This window comes from Mustela erminea, chromosome 15 (assembly GCF_009829155.1).
Source record: "Mustela erminea isolate mMusErm1 chromosome 15, mMusErm1.Pri, whole genome shotgun sequence".
Lineage (NCBI taxonomy): Eukaryota > Metazoa > Chordata > Mammalia > Carnivora > Mustelidae > Mustela > Mustela erminea.
In genome coordinates this window covers 2,552,809-2,569,477 of record NC_045628.1, presented here as the reverse complement: position 1 = coordinate 2,569,477, position 16,669 = coordinate 2,552,809, and the positions used below count along the sequence as shown (strand labels likewise).

Genomic DNA, 16,669 nt, shown 5'->3' with positions numbered 1-16,669 from the left:
TGATTTTTTTTTAAGATTTTATTTATTTATTTGTCAGAGAGAGATCACAGGTAGACAGAGAGGCAGGCAGAGAGAGAGAGGGAAGCAGGCTCCCTGCTGAGCAGAGAGCCCGATGTGGGACTCGATCCCAGGACCCTGAGATCACGACCCGAGGCGAAGGCAGCGGCTTAACCCACTGAGCCACCCAGGTGCCCCAAAGAATTTAAATTTTAATTAACATTCAGTCGAGGTACAACTAAATTATTTCCAGAATAAATCGAAAGACTTATAAACAAAGAACAGTTTGTTCAAATAATTGCAGACCGACATATAATTTAACAAAGCAGGAAAACTCAAGAGGTCCTAGTTTGGGCAAGCGGCACAGAAAATGCCCAGTAGAATCTGCACATAGGATTTCTTTCTTGAAAGAGCAGAAGGGTCCCCCCCACCACGTCCTAGCAGGGCACTGGCAGTCCTCCACAGCCAGGATGGGCAGGACACACAGACCAACCTGTTTCCTCCTCAGGCCCAGGTGAGGAAGGCCAGTGGGGCGGAAGGTCCCAGCTGGGGATTCCAGGGAGGAAAACCGCCTCCTTCCCTTTCTTCCTTACTTGGTCATTGTCCTAACTGTAACTGTGCGCGTTACAATGTAGCGCCGATCTGGGCTGAGATCCTCTCCCCCTATCTAGAAGCCACCTTCGCTTCCTGCTTATTCCTACCAGGTTACAAGCGCCCCCCCCCGCCACCCCCACCAGGACAATCTTAGCTCAGACAGGATTTCCTTCATCTTAGTCACCAGGTTTTATGGTCCAGCCTCCCCTTCCCGTTGCAAAACAAGGAATATTAACAGCAGACTCTGAAATGATTTGTCAGTCTTGGGCCAATATGTGTAGACATCAGCTTCTGTGCCTACTGAGCAAGACCGAGATGCCAGAGGTTGGAAAAATAAATGTTTCTCACTGGGTCATGTGCTACAGCGGGTCTTCAGCTGCCAGCCTTGACCGATGTTAAATTGCAAAAGGGCAGACACGTTCACTTTAATTGCATTTCTAAAATGCTGCAGAGTTTAAACAAAAATGACAGTCGTAGCAAACATCATTTATGTTTAAAACGAAGGCTCGTAAATGCTGACATTTCCTGCTGGTTATGGGTCTGGTTCCCACCACCATGTACAACACGCCCTCGAGGCATGCCATGAAGCATTTCCTGCAGCTCTGAAGGAGAATTCAAGATCCCCAAGATCCCCGTAGCCTCCCAAGTGATTCTGGGAGGGATCGTGCACCTCAGTTGTAGGAACGACGCATGTAGTTGTCGGGTCCATTCTTGATTAAAATGGAACCTCGCCCGAGTTACAGGGCAGAATGTGTGCACGGAGCAAGCAACTTAGTCCTTCACAGCCCCGCCTCCTGTTCTGAGTGCCCGTGCTGGCTCCCCGCCTCTCCTAGTACTGGTGGTGGTAGTAGTACCAGCAGTAGTAACAGTAGTAGTCATAGAGTACTAGTGGCAGTGGTACTAGTGGTGGCCGTAGTACCCATGGTGTTAACAGTAGTGGTAAGAGTACCAGTGGTAGTAGTACTAGTGGTGGCAGTAATGCCAGTGGATTAACAGTAATGGTAAGAGTACCAGTGGCAGCAGTACCAGTACCAGTAGTAGTCGTAGTAGTACTCATGGTGGTGGTACTAGTGGTAGCAGTGGTACCATTGGTGTTAATAGTAGTGGTAGTAATAGTAGTGGCAAGAGTACTAGTGGCAGCAGTAGTACCAGCACTGGGAACAGAGGTGGTGGGTGGTAAGAGTATTAGTGGCAGTAGTACTCCTGTCAGCGGTATGCCGTGGTAGCAGCAAACTGCTCTGCTTTTCCACTGAAGGGTTCTTGCCAGGAGATGAGAGACAGTCTTCCTCTCCCGGCCTGCGTCAGTGGACGCCATCAAGGGAAAGAAAGAGTAAAACTCATGTTCACAGATTCTGAGTTACTTTTTCATCCCTGTTCCGAAATCTCTCCCCTCAGACGCTCCACTGTGCTAGGTCCACAGCCTGTTCAGAGCGGGCCCGGCCTTGTTGCCGGCAGGCACAGCTCGCCTCCGGTTTCCCGTGCAAGCCCGGCGGAGCCTTGTGTCCGGGACAGCCCCGTACTCTGCGGGAGCTGCTCTGGGCTGGGGCCAGACCTCAAAGTGTCCACCTCTGGGTTAAGCAGCACCTGTCAACCTGGGCTGGGGAATGTTCCAGAATGTTAGAACCCATCCCCCCGGGACACTGGGATTTATACAAGGCCCTCAGAAGACTCTAAAGGAATTTCAAAGCCCAGGCAGAGACCGACTTGGCCCTTTAAGCCCAAAACAATGTGCTCTGCTCACTAGAGGCTCAGGAGAGTCCTGGGCTCTCTACCGGCTGGAGGCAGCCCCAAGCCCCCACCTGATGGGTGCAATTCACGCTCCGTCTGAGCTGTAACTTAGGGGTCAGTTCTTCACTTTCCAACCAGAGCGGTTTGTTATCTGCTTCTCACCTGGTTGGAATTCAGTGTACCAGAAATGACTCACGTTACGTGGGGGGGGGACGGGGGTGGAAGATTAGTCGGGCTCACTCCTGATTTTTCTTAAATCCAGAAATTCCTTACCTAAGATGTAGAAGCAGATAAGAACCATATTGCCTCCTGTCTGGAACTTCTAGAACGAGGAATGCGCGGACAACACTGGCGCGTCAAATAAATGGAGAGTTTCGTTTTCCTGGAGCCAGATCTAACCCGGGGGCCCCCGCCTCTGTGCGTAAGAAAACAGGAAAGCAAAGCCAGAGCAGTGTCTCAAAGGAAAACACGTTGGTCTAGAAGCAGCTCTGCGTACATCCATTCCTGTTTAAAAGAGCCTCTTTCCCCTCTTTGCAGTGCCTTTAACAAAATCTTTCTTCTTCGGGTCCTTAACTTAAGAACAAAAAAGTGTTTATTCAGGGAACATTTCTGCCTTCATGGTGGTTTTTCTTCCTCATTGGGTTTAATTAATGAAAGTCCATAAGAATAAACAGCAAAAAAGGCCAGACTTCGTGAGGTTTTTCTGAATTCTCCATAGGAAGAATATTTTTTTGATCTTTATTCTTTCTAAGCATTTCATATGTTAGAAATTGGGTAAATTTCCCAAAATAAAAAATAAGGTCTTGAGCCCTGATTCACACATCCCCCAGAATACAAACAAGGAGCGTTTGCAAACGGACCATTTGGAAACCATCTCATTCATGTCACGTCCGCCCTCTTGGGTATGTAGTACACACCTGCGTGGGTTCTTTTGTACTCTTTATTGTTTCTGCTAAACTACACAGAACGGAGCATCTACCCCCTTCACCATTTTCAAGCACTTCCCCGGTCCTTCACAACCATCCCCACCATCCGCCTCCAGAACTTTCTCTTCCCCACCCGAGGCTGTGTCCCCACTCAGCAGTGACGCCCCACCTCCCTCCCTCAGCCCCCAGGGAGCTCCGTCCTGCTCTCCTGTCTCAGGGTTGGGTTCGCCCGTGTTGGGACCTCCTGTGAGGGGTCTGGCTCGCCTCGCTGAGCGCATACTGTCCTCACGGTCCGAGCGCGGTGTGGTCCGTGTCCGCCTGTGCCCTCCCTGTGGGAAGCTCGGGAACACTCCAGGACTTTCTGACATACTCTTTTAAAGCTCGGTTTCGCTCTCTGGATTGATAGGTTCCCGGGGTTAATGTCGGGTTCAGAGGAAGTGACTCAGAGCTCGAAACAAAGGGGCGAGTGGGCCAGTTGGCCTCAGGGCTCTGACACCCCCGTGTCCCAGACGCGGCCTTCCCACGTGGCCTGCCCAGCTCCCTGGAGGCCCCTCTCTCTCGGGGTGCATCTGGCTCTCTGCACCTGTCAACCACGCCGTGACAGAGTGGTCACAGGGGCCATCCTGGCGACAGTTTCCTTTGCGAAAGCATGAGGCCTCGTCTGGACGGCGCTGAGGGTGACCCAGACCCTGTGCGGCTCCTGAGGCCCCGGGGCTGCCCAAGGCTCCTCCGGAAGGAAGCGGAGCCTGTCGAGACGAGGGACAATACCTGGCTGAGGGCTGCGAGGGGGCCAGGACGAGCTGCTGGCTAGCAGCCCGGGGGGGGAGGCGGTCTCGGGGGTGGGGGGACATGGACCATCAGATGCCACCTGGACGGAGGTCTCGCCCACAGGTTGCCCAGGCGGTCGGTGCCTGGGCCCTCTCTCCAGGCAGGGCTGGGTCCGAATGTGGTGGGTGGGGAGACCCCAGGAGAAGGGGAGCCAGTGGGCCTGAATCACTCTTACCGGTGTCCCCCTCGGGTCACCGCGCTGGATGGCGGGCTCCCCGAGGGCCAGGAACGTGCGTCCTCGCCAGCGCGGGACCTGCACAGACCCGCCTGTGGACCGAGGACCCCGTCGAGTAAATGCGGCATCTGACCGGTCTGTGGGAAGGCTGAAGGTCCTTAAGATTTCTAAACCAAGGAGGCTGGCGACGTGATCAGAGGCTCCCCGGCCGCCCAGGGAAGGTCTGCTGAGCGGGAGGGAGGAGACGGGAGACAGGTGCAAAGGAAGGTGGCATTTCTGTCCCCTTCACAGCTCTTCAGTCCGTCACACTGAGCCCGAGCTGCCCTGTTTCAGCCAGTGCCCGCGGCTGAATGAGGCCTCCGTCTTAGAGGAGGCGTCAGCCCTGTGGCACCCATGGCCAGTCCACCGGGGTCCATGCTGGGAGCGGGGCCACGTGCCTCAACGTTCAAGGGCTTTCAGCCACACCCTCTCCAGCCAAACCACTCGTTTAGCCCCAAAGACGGACGGAAGCGTTTGAGGCTTACTGGCCACTCCGGAGGTCCCACTTCTGGCCCCTCGTGCTGGGGAGCTGTCAGCAGGCTGCGACCTGACGTCCCGGAGGAGGAGAGGGTCCCAGCAGCGGCCACCTGCCCAGAGATGGCACTGGACGTTGAGAGCACAGCGCCTGGCCATCGCCCGCGGGGTGCTTTTCCGTTCTCAGCGTAGTCGTGCTGACGATGTAGCGTTAGCTGATGCTGGTTCCTCGGCCACGGTGAGACGGGGCATGGAGAGGACGGCGTGTCAGAGGGGCCGTGGGGCTGGCTGAGGGTCCCTGTCACAGACACAGAAGGCTGGCAAAGACGGCTCCCGCCGTCTCTCCAGCGGCCGTCATGTGCTGGGAAGGGGAAGGCACACGGAGGGGCGCTAAGGAAACCCCAAAGAAAAGAGCGCTTCCTCCCTCAACCTGGCCGTGGCCCGGTGAGCCCCGTAAGCCCCGTGAGGACAAGGGCCAGGTCCTGGGCATGCTGAGTCCCCCCGCCTCCTGGCCCAGGGCAGAGTTGAGCGAGGGGGCTGGGCTCTGACCCAAGGACAGATGGGCGGAAGAAAGTGGGTGAGACAGGGGTCCTGGTCCGAAGGGACACTCAGTGTTTGGGGAACTTTTTGTTCAGAATCACAGCACGAATCACTGTGTTCGGTGCCAAAGGCACATCCCTCAGAGATGGTGGCTGAGGTCAACTGCAGGCAATTCCTCTCCCGCTGGCTTCACTGGCCTCAAATCACTGTATAAAAAGCTACTGGGGTGGACAGATGCTGGCTTATGTGCAGAGTCAAGCTAACGAAAAATATGCTTCTGCTGCAGAACCGAGGGCAACCCATCCCGCGGCCCGGAGCTTCTTTCTCCTGAGCTTCAGAGCCCAAGGGAAGGCGGGCATGAGGCCAGGGAGTGCCTGGGGGCCGAGGGGGACTTGCTCTTCAGGGCAAGAGGGTTGGCCTGTGGCCTCCTTTGTGCTTCCAGAAACTTGGCTTCATGGTCCGCCAAGGGTAAGAATGCAGAACATGGACCAGTGACCAAACCATGTGGTCTGTTGGAAGGGTTGGGGGCCATCATTCAGAGGCCCCCCACTTATGAGCCAAAGTCGCAAGTGCCTCCCTGCATGGACCCATGACAGTGAGGGAGTTGAGGGGAAGGGGACTTGCCAGTGAGGTCACTTTCCCCTGTAAATGCTTTGGGGGGGGGGGGTTGGCGGGTGACTCCTCACCCAGTGCTCTAGAGAGGACCTGGGATCCAGCTGGATCCAAAGGGCCAGGCAGAGCTCTGTGTGCAGACTCGGAATTTGATCCGGCAGGCTCGGACCCAGCAGGTGTAACCCATTCCCCGCTGGTCCCAGAACCACGGGGCCTAGGAGATAATCTCTAGAGCCTTCCCTTTGAGTGGTGGCTCCCTAACAAGCACTAGGGCCTTTGACTGGGGTGTGCTTGGCCCTGCTGTGTCACGCCCGACCTCTGAAATATCTCAGAAACACACAACACTCGCTTGCTCGTGCAGGCAAGTTTGAAAAGTCATGGGCTGGAGAAGAATCATTTTCATCTGCCCTTCTCTGGACGGGTTAAGGGATTTCTCTCTTTGCAGAGCATTTTATCTTCTGACTGGTGGGCCCAGAGCTTCTGCAGTCATGCCTGGCCTGAGAGCAAGTCTGACCCTGAGCTTTGCAAAAACAGCCTGTGGGAAGGGAGGGCAGGAATTGGCCATTGTGGCCCATTTTGTGAAAACACACCCATCTCTGGAAAAGGGGGTCTTCTGAGTCCCACCAGGAGATTAACCCAAGGTGTATGTAGTGATCAGAAACCAACACATTCTTGAAGAGCTGTTGAGAGACTGTGTTGCAAACAGAAGACAGCACTGGGTCTTCGCAGAGCGTTTCTTTGAAGCCTGTTTCCTTTGGAAATGAGGCTGAAAGCGCAGCCTCGTTATCTTTCTAGATTGTCAGTGCTTCCTGTGCAGCGACACAGTTTTCCCCAGCGATGGTCAGTCATGCATTTGACCATCTCTAGTTAAAGCATCTCTTAAACAGAGTCCTTCAGAAAATTCCAGGAAAGACAACCACGTTTTAGAGATAAAAGCAAAGATTCAGTGAGCAGACATCTCATGTGAATGAACACAGGGAAATTGTTTTGAAAGATTAGGGAGTCGAGGTAGAGAATGCTTGCTTTGGACAATGACTAAGGCAAGGCCATCACGTGACGCACACGTCACTGTCCCTGCATGCCTGCTTTCCCCCGCTTCAGACCCCTGCTCCTGTAGGCTGCCGTCTGTCCCACAGGGCACAGAACACGTACTTCGGTGTGTATGAGGTGGGAGAAGAGGGACATTCTGGACGCGTCTGTACCAAAACTCATCTTACATCGTTTGCTTTGAGCTCAGACCTGCCCATCCCCCGAGCTGAGGACCTGTGACCTCAAGTCCAGCTCACATGCTGCTGGTCAGGCTGTGGCCATCATGAACCATGACCTTGGGCAAGATCTTTCGTTTCTAGACCTTGGTTTCCTTCTCTGTGAGATGAGGTCATGACTCTGCCTTGGCTGGCTGCTCAAAGAACCAAATGCGACAGCTCAGGAAGAGCGCCCGGCGTGCGCCAGGGGTGGACACGCCCACAGGTGCTGGGTGTCCTCCCCACTCCGTCATCTCTTGAACTTGAGCGTGTCTCCTCCTGGCATGTCTCCCTGGTGACAGCCCTCCCTGCTGGCCTCCTGCACCCCTGAGTCATGGAGCTCTGGCTGGAGATTCCAGAAGGTTCTCAGGGTACAGGTGGTGCCTTCTGTGTCTCTTCCTTCTGTGCACTGTGGGCCACAGGAAAGGTCTGCTGTGGGCTGCTGATGGCCGTCAGCCATTGGGGTCTTCACCAAGCCGCTGCCTCCTTAGTGATTCCTCCCGCACTGGGTCAGCCCCGGTGGTCTCCAGGGAGCTGCTGGGTCTTCCCTTCCTCCTGTTTGTCAGCCGGTCAATGGCAATGGGAGAATAATACTGTCTTAGCTCAAGTGGTGAGCTACTGCTCAAAAATCCACAAAACTCGCAGCGGCAGATGGCAGCTCCCAAGCCAGAAGGGGAATGACCAGTGTATGACCAAAGACTCTTGACCTCGGGGAGCTCATCAGTTTGGATTCAGGGTGAGCCCTTGCTTGGTGCCCCCAGAAGTTTGCAGCTGTGTGCACACAACCTTATAGCGTCCCAGCTCAGACGCCCCTGCCCATCCCCCAGCACGCATGCCCCCACCCATGTGCGCCGCTCCCCCAGTCTGGGTCGCCCTCGTTCCGGGGGACCCCATCACAGCCACCTCTGCAGCTGGCCATCGGGAGGGCTCCCGGCCGTCCACGCTGTGGCCTCCCCAGCCACCGTGCCTGGGTCCACTCCTGTCCCTCTACCAGCTGGCTTCCTGCCCTGCTCAGAGCCGCACCCACCCCGGCGCTCAGCACGTAGTGAAGACAGACTTCTCCCCACATCGCTGACCACGGTGCATTCCAGCCAGAAACAACTCTGCTGCGTCATGCCCCTGTCCCTGTACGTCCAACTCAAGGTCAATCTGAGCCGGCCTTTCATGTCCGATGCTTGTTGTTAAAAGGCGAGGAGTTGGGCCTGCTTCAGAGTGGCCCCCGAGACAGCCCCGGGTGACTTTCAAGCTCTTGTCTTTTCGCACTGGAGAGCTGCCAGTGGGGTGTCGGCTGGAAAACAGGGAGTCCAGCTCGGAGTGGCCGGCCCGTGCTGCCCATGGCTTCCAGTCCCTGCCCTGGGTGTCACCCAAAACTGAAATCCTTGCAGCAGAGACAGGGCTCCTGCTGGGACCCACACCAGCTAATTTTGTTTTCAAAGTTCATTAAAGCACTGTTTTCAAGTGAGGCTTTTCTGCTTGGCTGTCATCTTTTTTAAATCACCATTTAAAACTAAACTGTGACCACAAACAGTGCTTCTGGGTCATGTATGCAACGTGACGAACTTCCCAGAGACTCAGTGAAGTTTAAATAGATTTTTATAATACTTATATATATAATTGCATATATAATATGTATTATATAACATTTATAACAATTTTGTGTGTGGAACAGAGTCGGTATTTTAAATGATTGTCAAGTGATAATAGAACAATAAAGGACAAATCACTGTAAACCTCCTTAATCTATACTAATCATCATGATTTTGTGTTCAGTAAACTCCAGACTAGAAGGAGATTTGGTTAATATGAAGAGCCCTAGCAGGGGTGCCTGGTGGCTCAGTTGGTGAGGCGTCTGACCCGCCATCTCTGCTCAGGTCTTGATCTCAGGCTCGAGGGTTCGAGTCCCATGGTAAAAAATATCTATAGATACATATACATATACATATAACTATCTACCAATTTATTCATATCTATATATCTCTCCTAAGGCACCTCAGACGTGCCCGTTTTCCATCTCCATGAGTACTGAAACCACCTTAAAGAAGCTGTCCGGAGACTGACGTTGTAGAGGAATTGTTGACATGTCGCTTAAAAATCAGTAAAATTTTCTTTCCCTTTTCAAACTCCCCAACCCAGATTTTTTTTTTTTGTCAGATCAGTTCCTTCCACAATGAGAAGAGGTAAGTCACATTTTTTTCAAAGATTTTAATTTATTTATGAGAGAGAACTCAAGCAGGGGGAGCAGCAGAGGGAGAGAGAAAAGCAGACTCCCCACTGAGCAGGGAGCCCGATATGGGACTCGATCCCAGGACCCTGAGATCATGACCTGAGGGCTGACACTTCACTGACTGAGCCCCCCCGGCGCCCTGAAATTAGTCACATTTTTCACTCCAGTTTGACACCGAGAAAGAGCCAAGGTAGGCCTATCCAGTTTACTGAAGCAAAAATTGTTCTGTTCAGCATTTTGTCCTCTTTCTCCATGACATTCCTGTCTTTCCTGGACTTTCCGAAGAAATGGAAGGTGTGGATGTGTTGAGCTCCACATGCTGACAGCGTGTTTAATGCAATGATCATTCCTTGGGAAGGATGGTCCAGAAAGACGTCGGTCTGCAGACGGGTCGTCCTAGCTGGAGGAGCTCGGAGGCAGGTGGGGGCTTAGGGACCAGCCTGCCCAGACTTCTCTTATAGACGAGGAACCTGCAACTCGGGCAGCAGCCGACACCACCCGGCAGCCGCACAGCCAGCTCTGGTGGAGTCGAGAACCTGAGCCCCGTCCAGTGTCAGCTTTGATAAACCAGGGCCGTCATCTAATTTCAGTGATTAAGTCATTTTACACGTTAGGTCATTTTTTGAGGGAATTACATGATTCACTGTTTTTAAAGGCTTATTTTGGAGACGGCGAACGAAACATCCTACCGAGCCAGATACTCACTGATCGTCCCAAAACTGCGTCATGGAACAGAGTTCGTACTGTGACAAAAGTGAATTCTTCTGGTTTAGTGCATTGTGTTTAAAGCCCATGACCGGGCAGGGAGATAGGGGACGTGTTAACCTGAACAACCTTTGGGAGTAGATTCGGTGGAGAAGCTTAGACCTTGAAACGGGTCACTCATTACTTTACTCCCTGGGGTATCAGATTCTTTAAATGCTAACGTTTTAAGAGACACATGTATTTAAAATAACGGAAGGCCCCACCCCGTTTACTCTTTTATGGCTCTGTACACATCTAACAACAATGCCTCCAACTGACATCAGCTTGAGTCAACGTGAGCTTTGATTTCTCGAAGCTAGAAAGCCTAGATTGCCGCAATTCCTCATTCCAGGAATCCAGAAACCCAGGATGTGACTCATGACATGCCGAGGCCTTCTCAGGAGCCCTAGACAATGGTGAGGACACAGGACGGGCCGAAGGGTAGATCAGCCCGCAGGAGGCGTGGCGGTGGTATCAATAGGGTGAGGTCATCGAAATGGCCCTTCATGCCACAGGAAAGCCTGCCCTCTTGACCTTGTGCTGATATGCAACATTTGTCCTAGCTCTTTGCACTGTTCCAAGGAGAGTGTCATGCTGTCTCCCCTAATCCCGAGAGCAGCCTTGTCAATGGATGGGACAGGTGCCATCATCCCTCTTGATGGCCAAGGATGGTGGGCCATGGAGTAAATCAGTGACACGCTGGCGTCACTAGGTTGACACAGAGTCAGGGCTGGAATCCCTCTGTTTCTTGAAAGGTCTGTCCCGAGGCACTTATTCCAGATTCATGGGGCTCCATGGACTTCCCCGCTGGAGATTCTCAGTCGCCCCAGGAGAGAAATGGGGGACATTCTAACAGTCGCGACATAGGCAGGGAAAGAGAGCTGTGTCCAGGGACCCTCTCGCGTACACCCAGCGAAGGTCACCGTCCCAGAGTGGGGAGCAGGAGGCTGCGAGGGTACTGTGCTCTGAAGCCACCTGGCCGTCTCTTTCAGGGGCCAAATCAAATGTGACAGAGGCAGTCGGCGTCTTGCTTCAAGTTGCCAAACCTACATTGTGTTCTTTTGCTTTTCTGGGAATACAAATGACTTCTTAAAATCCGGGAGCGCGGTCATAGCTTTGATGGAATGGGATGCGTCATGAGTTTTGCCACAGGCGATCTCAAGGCCTTCCCCGGTCCCTTTCACGGAGACTGGAACTGGATGGGGCTGGCCTGTGTTCTGCAAGTCACCTTTACAGCTGCATGACTTCATCTCAGGCTAAACGAAGGAATTTTCAGGATTATAACGGTCACTAAGCAGACAGCTGACGTGTCAGCGTTTAGAAGGGCTAAGGTTTCAGGGCGAGCGTGGAAAGATACTGCAGTGACACGATGTTTTACTTGGGTGGCTTCATTGTGTAGGTGGGTGGCGGGTTGGAAGGAAGCGGGGTGGTGTCGGGGGAGAGGTGGCGGGACCGTGCCAGAGCCCTCCAGCCAGAATGTCAGCTCAATTGGGGCAGATCCCTGGCGATCTGTTGGACTCCGTATCCGCTTATTCACAGTTTATCTAAGCGGCTCTGAAAATTGGCTAAAACCTCCTCAGGCCAGTATTTCTGGGATTCTCTTATGGTTCAACGCAAAGTTCCATCTGTTTGTTTGTCCAGGTTCCTGTCCTCGGCTGCCCGCCTTGGCCCCAAAATGCCTCTCTGGGGCACGTGGCGCCCCGCCCGGCTGTAGGGTGCCTCCGAGGCTGGACCGTACGGGGACCCTACAGGGAGAGGGCTTGGCCCTGCTCGTCTGAATTAAAGACCTCCTGCTAGATGCTTCTGCTGGGACCAATTAGTTCCCCAAGCAGCAATTAAGGAGAGTTTGCTCCAGCAACTGGCAGCCGGGTTGCCCGTCTTGACCTATTTTGGCTGACTGAGTCCTCCGTGCAGACCTCGGTGATCAGGCTGTCCGCGCGTGCGGAGTCTTCGCTGCCTGCGCTCCTCTGTGCTGTGTCTCTCATCCTCTCCGCTTCCGCGTAAAACAGCTCCTCGGCAAACGCTAGTTAAGTAACCCCCGGGCGCTCGGCTCCTCTCGGGGTTAGTAACACAGTCTTCTTTCCATCAAGCTTCTTACAAAACAAAAGGCACTGATGCTCTTTTCCTCCAGAGAGCCCCCAAAGCTCTTAAACCATCCCCCAAAGATCAGCTTGGCCATTTTACACTGGACCTAAAAGACACCAGTAGAACCAGGTGGTGATGCCAGATGGAGGCAGAGGAGAAGCTGCTGGCATGGGGCCGTGTCGACCCCGCATCCCCATGACGTTTTCTGCAGCAGCCTGCCACCGTTCTCCTCCTAGAGGTGCCCATGCTGCTGTTAGGAGGGAGGAGCCAGGATTTTCCCCGCTTGTCAGCGGCAGGCAGGTGCGCACAGCACGGGAGCCAGGAGGCAGTCCACCTGGGCTCAACTGCCTTGACCCATGGCTCTCGCGCCTGCCCCTCTTTCACAGGACCCCGACTGCCGCGGTGACAAGACAGGACAGGAGGGTGTGTGCCAGCAGACCCCTGACAGCTCTCAGATCCAACCCACTTCCAACCACAGAGCCAAGTTTAGGACCAAGGGCGGTGGGAGGGTTGAGGCACTAGTCCAAGATTGGGTTCAGAACAACCAACAGAAGTTACTATCTTGTGTGTATTCTCAAAATGTTTGAGTGTCCTCGTTACTAATGAGGTCAAGCACGATTTGTCTATATTTCTTGGCCATTTGGATATCCTCTCCTGTAATCTGCTGGTCTGAGTCTCATGCCCACTTTTCTTGTGGGTGTCCGTGTCACAATGATTTGGGATCTCTCCATCGATTGCTTTTTTTTTTTTAAAGATTTTATTTATTTATTTATTTATTTATTTATTTGAGAGAACAAATGAGCAATGAGGCAGGACAGAGGCAGAGGGAGAAGCAGACTCTGGGCCGAGCAGGGAGCCCGATGCGGGACTCGATCCCAGGACCCTGCGATCATGACCCGAGCCAAAGGCAGAGGCTTCACGGACAGAGACACCCCGGCGCCCCTCATCTGTCCTCAGGCCAAACCCCTGTTAGGCCACAAATACTTTGTTCTGCTTCGTGGCTCAAGTTTTCATGGTGCCCTTTGCTGAGCTGGTGCTTCAAATGTTAATATAGTTCAGTTTGTGAATTGGTCTCACGGTCAGTACTTTCTCAAACTCATTCATTAATTCTGAACATTTACTATAGATTCTTCTGCATTTTCTATAAATGCAGTCGTCGGAGCTTCAAAAGACGGCATTACATGTTCCTTTTTAGTCCTCACGCCTTCTGTTTCTTTTTTTTTCTTGCCTTATCATACTGTGTAGAATTCTTTAGCAATTTGAAGGAAATGCTTCTCAACACCTCTCCTGCACGTCACGTACACCCCAGCAGGAGGCCTCGAAAGGATGTTAGAACACATGCAAGCGATTTTAGAACCCAAGCTCACCTTTCAACGGTGTGATCCCCAAAATAGCTTTCTGGACCACCTTCCAGTAGAAGGTGCCATTGGGGACCATACTGCGAACCCTCCTCATCTTCAGCGAGGGTTAGACCCGAGAGCCAAACACGGAATCAGCCAGGAACCAGGGCGACAGCACACACTGGTGCTCCTGTCTCCGGACAGCAGATGCCAGAGCCCCCCCTACACAGCCGTTCTCCCGGGGCGCGTTTCCCCCCTTCCCGAGTCTGAATGTGGACTGTGGAATGTTGAACGCCGGTGGTGTTCCTGAGAAGGCAGGTGCTGGCAGGCAGAAGGCAGATCCTGGAATACGATCTCTCTGCTCTTCTCTGTGTTCTCTTGTGGTGGAAGAATCCGATTCCGTGTTTCTACCATATTTTGCCGTCCTTGAGAGCTCCGCGCTGAGAGGCGGCCCGACTCCTTCCAGCATCGCGGCGGTTCCTGCCGACTGGCCTGGAGCACGTGTCTCGCCTCTGCCGTGTTCCCTGATGTGTGCAGGGAAGTCTGCCCTTGAGCTTGGTCGGGGGTCTTCACAACCTACCCGCGGTGATCTTTCCAGAAGCCTGTAGTTCCCGTGCAGGTCCTATCACGGGAGAAGGCGGGTGTGAGAGGTGTCACTTGTGCCGTGTGCCCGCAGGGGCCGGCGAGACTTCTGCGAAGGGTGCGTTCTACCCACGGAGGGAGGCATCGGGTGGCGAGAGATCACAGCTGTGCCTGTGGTCCGTCCATCCCCCTGAGAAAACATTCCTGAGTCCTGCTCAGGACCCAGGGTCCACGTCTGTGGTAGGAACTCAGATGGTCTCAGATGCTGTAATTGGAGAGACGTCTGTATGGCAGCCCCCGGACTCGTTCTGCCGTGGCCCCATCTCCAGGCAGGAACGCCCTCCCCGTCATTTCAGTAAGATGTTACCTGCATCCCGTGAATAAAATCCTCTCCACAGTTGGGAAACTCAAGGGCTCCCCCTTGCAGCCTTGCCATCCCGGGACCTAATGTCCGTCCCCCATCCAGCCTGCGTGACGGAGCCCAGCTCCTTCTGCTCTGCTTGTGGTGACGTCACCAGCTTCTTCGTCCTCTCCCTGCCGCCGGGCTACCTGCTTGGGCTGCACACCTGCCGGGTCCCTCCCCTCACCTGCCTCGTGTCCGCCTCTCGCCATAGTGGACCGTGTTTGGAAGCACACTTCTTCTGCAAACATCTACTTATGGTGGCGGGATCCCAGACCGCACGCGCCCTCCGCTTGCCCGAGCGTGGGAGGCTGGTCGTATCCTGTAGCCCTGTTTGGCCATTCCTGGAGTGGCACCGCTTTGTCCCCGGGACACTGCTCCCGGGGGACCACAGCATGTCCCTCCCCCCCTTCGTACTCCTCCAGGCAGAGGCTCAGCGGCACGACCCCGAGACCCTGCGACCCCACGTGCCTGTCTCCGGGTTCATCTTGCACATGCCAGCAAACTGAAAGGACCTCTCCCAAGTCCCTGCGGTCCTTCCGACCCCGATGGCCCCTTCTGCTCGTGAATGTTGCCCCACAGGATCCCCACCTGCCCTTCCAGGCCGCGCCAGTGCAGCACCTTGCCGACTTTTCCTGCTGGGACACGGACTCTCCCGTGTCTGACTTCCTTGGCCGGTTTTCTGTACTTTGTCACGGCCTTTCCACGGTCACATCTGCTTGGCCAAATACAGTAGTTAAAATAGTGCATAAGAGCAGGTCTCACGAGGCCTCGAAGGCTGGGTGCCTTCCGCACCTCCCCCAGGTGCCTTCCTAAGAACGAATAACCCCATGGCTCTGACTAGCTCTTTGGGACAGGGACGAACATCGTCCCCCTTTTACAGACAAGAAAACTGAGACCCAGAGAGTTCGGTTAGTGGTGCGGCGGAGCCCCGTGCCAGCGGCCTTGACACAGTCTGGCCGCTGGGGCGCATCTGAGCTCCCAGGCACAGTGTTGGTCTGCGAGGCGTGGGAATGCGGCCTCTGTCGCCGCCTGCACGTGGGGAGGCCTCGCAGCAGGTGCACAGCGTCTCGTTTGGGAGCTGAGCGCCATGAGCCGTTGGGTCCACCGGCAGAGCCAGGCAGGAACTGTCACTTCTGACTCAAACATGTCCGGAGGGTGACCTCGCTGTCCTAGGGCTTCCACGTTGGCGGGTTGATTTGTCAGTTTGTTGGTTCTTCGCTCGTTCGTCCGGCAAGCACCGACCGCATTTAGCCATCCAGAGCGTAAGGACCAGGCGCGTCGGAGCGCGCGCACTTTGTTCCCGATGCTTGTTCAGACCACGGATGTGGCGGCGCACAGGTGAGCGGGCTCAGGGCCGCGTGCTCGCGTGGGGGGTCTGCACCCTGCAGCCTGAGCCAGCGCCCGACGCTCACCCGCACATGGAGGGATGTTCCGCGTCCGCTGCGCACCCTGCTCAGAGCACACACGCGGCATTTGCTCATCACAGAACAGGTGGGCTCTCGGCAGCGTAGACTTTGAATCTGGGAAACCTGGAAAACAGCTCCGTGCCTAATACCACAGCAGTAAGATCCTGGTGTGTCTCTCAAGAGCAAATATGCAGCTGACATATCGCCAGTGTTGTTTTTGAAGAGCTTTTAGTGGTGGCAGGCGGGGGGGGTCGTGTAGCATAGAGAAAAGATAAGGATGTGGAATCTCGTGTAAAATACCGTCTCGACTACGTGGAAAGAAGTACAAGGGAGAGGCAGGAGGGAAGACGGCACAGTGTCCTCCGGCCAGCGCTGGCCGCTTCGCCCTCCGCCGGCCGAGGCCGCACCATGCAGTCGGTGAGCCCGGTCCCCGGCTGAGACAGAGGGAAGCCAGCGGGCCTGGGACCCAGCTCCCAGCAGGCGGACTGTCCACCCCTTGCCTTGTGCCCCCTCCTACTGTTGTTTGCAGGAGTGAGAGTCTCACGAGCACCTGCAGGGGTGCGTGTCGTTCCGATCTGCCTTCATGCCGTCACTGGGTGACGTCCGCACTCCCCCCGCACAGGCAGGTACACGTGAAAACAGACCCGAGAGCCGTCCGCATCCGCATGTGCGCGAGCTTAAAAACAAAAACCAAATGAAACAAAACTTTTTTTTTTTCTTTTTTGGTC

General features: G+C 54.5%; 1 protein-coding gene across 2 annotated transcripts in view; it reads left to right on the top strand.

Moving 5' to 3' along the window:
- COL4A2 (collagen type IV alpha 2 chain) overlaps positions 1 to 16,669 on the top strand; it is a 154,905-nt gene that overhangs the window by 8,950 nt on the left and 129,286 nt on the right. The gene's annotated exons all lie outside the window — the stretch shown is intronic.